Below are 1,937 nucleotides of genomic sequence, written 5' to 3'. Positions count from 1 at the left end.
AATTTTCCTGATGTGGCTCAAATTATAGTTAATATTTAGCAGTAAACTGATAGTTTTTTGCATGTTGAATGAATATACCATAATTTATATGTTTTGTGTGTGTTTTTAGTGGATGTTCAATGCTTGCTCTTGAACTCCTGCACTCAGAGATCACTCTTGATGAGGCTCAGAGGACCATATGAAGTACCAGGGATAAAACACCAGGTCAGCCATGTACAAGGTCAAATGCCCTATCTGCTATACTATTGCTCAGGCTCATCGTATTGTATTTTTCTTGACCTATAATGCTCTGACTATATTTCTGTTAAACTTCTAAGAATCATTTAATTCTTTTTTTTAAATATGAAGCACTTTATGAAATTGCATGTCATCCTTACACAGGGGCCATGCTAATCTTCTCTGTATCGTTCGAATTTTAGTATATGTGCTGCTGAAGAGAGCACTCATTTAGTTCTTTTTTTTTTTTTTGTCTTTTTCTTAATTTATCTCACTGAACATGCCAAGAAATTTCCTTTTACTTTTTCTGTGCTTCTAATGATCTCCATGTAGCTCATTCACATTTAATTGTGGTATGTAGGTATAAACAATACCTAAGTAATTAATGTATTTAATTATACATTTATTAATTATCTCTTTAATTTATATATTTATATGTGATAATACTTGCTTGAGGGGAGGAACCATGTCTGTTGTAAGGTATTTCTTAGTCCTCAGCACAGGAACTGGTTCATAGTAATTGATCAGTGAATATGATTAAGTAATTGAGAGTAAATAATTGAAAGAAATAGTTTCCAAAAGTGAGTTAGAATTCAAGCTTTCACAGGACCTGCCAGAGGAAAAAAAACACATAATATTTATTTAGTTAATTTTGTGCATTAACATCATTCTGGCACCTGAATTAAATGAGAAGTTAGAGCAGGCAGGGTGTTGGCCTTGCAATCTGGTGACTCAGGTTTGATCCCTGACATCCCATTTAGTTCCCCAAGCACCTCGAGGGGTAATTGAAGTGCAGAGCAGAGTTACCCCTCAGCATTGCTGATATGACTCAGCTCCAAAATGATCATGTAATTTACTCTCATCCCCAGTCATATTCTGATGAAAAAATATAGAAAGCAATTCTTTGGATAAAAATTTAAAAATACAATTTGATTTTTTTTTTTTTTTTTGGTTTTTGGGCCACACCCGGCATTGCTCAGGGGTTACTCCTGGCTGTCTGCTCAGAAATAGCTCCTGGCAGGCACGGGGGGACCATATGAGACACAGGGATTCGAACCAACCACCTTTGGTCCTGGATCATCTACTTGCAAGGAGAACGCCACTGTGCTCACTCCGGGCCCACAATTTGATTCTTATCTCTGACAATAATTGATTGAGAAGATACTATTGGAACACATCACATGGTATTTCAGATACTCAGAATAAAGAGCAGATTCTATATGACCTTAAAACTAAACTGAAACATATCAACATGTTTATTTTATGTTGATATGAAGTTTTATAAGTAAAAAAGGAAACAATTGATGGTAGGGATATAGTTTAACTGGTAAAGCACATGCTTGGCATGTGACCAAAAATTTATCTCTCCTGTAATGCTATAATGCTATTCTATAGCTAGTGGAAAACCTTATGTTGACACTGATGTAATAGTTATTATTAATTCTGAATACCACTGAAAGGCCTAGGAAGGATACTGCTGGCATTAGCATTTTCTAGTGATGTATAAATAATGTGGACTTTAGAATTAATAATTCTTAGTTTATATCTGCTAATTATATAATTATGCAAATTGCTTCATTTCTCTGAGTTTTCACAAAGTGAGAATAATAATACCTATCTCCTTGGCTCTTAGAAATAATAATGCAATTTCTATACTTAACACATTTGTAGCTGGCATATTTAACACTATTTCTTCTAATACAGGCTCTATTGAACATGAA

The 1,937-nt window shown here is 34.3% G+C and overlaps 1 non-coding gene across 1 annotated transcript; it reads right to left on the bottom strand.

Moving 5' to 3' along the window:
- Positions 1-336: 336 nt before the first annotated feature.
- Positions 337-443, bottom strand: LOC126004652 (U6 spliceosomal RNA). Its single transcript, XR_007493918.1, has one exon. It is a non-coding gene; the product is annotated as a U6 spliceosomal RNA (small nuclear RNA).
- Positions 444-1,937: the final 1,494 nt, after the last annotated feature.

Source organism: Suncus etruscus, chromosome 3 (assembly GCF_024139225.1).
Source record: "Suncus etruscus isolate mSunEtr1 chromosome 3, mSunEtr1.pri.cur, whole genome shotgun sequence".
Classification (NCBI taxonomy): Eukaryota; Metazoa; Chordata; class Mammalia; order Eulipotyphla; family Soricidae; genus Suncus; species Suncus etruscus.
The sequence above is the reverse complement of the archived record's forward strand: the minus strand, read 5'-3'. Positions and strand labels throughout refer to the sequence as shown.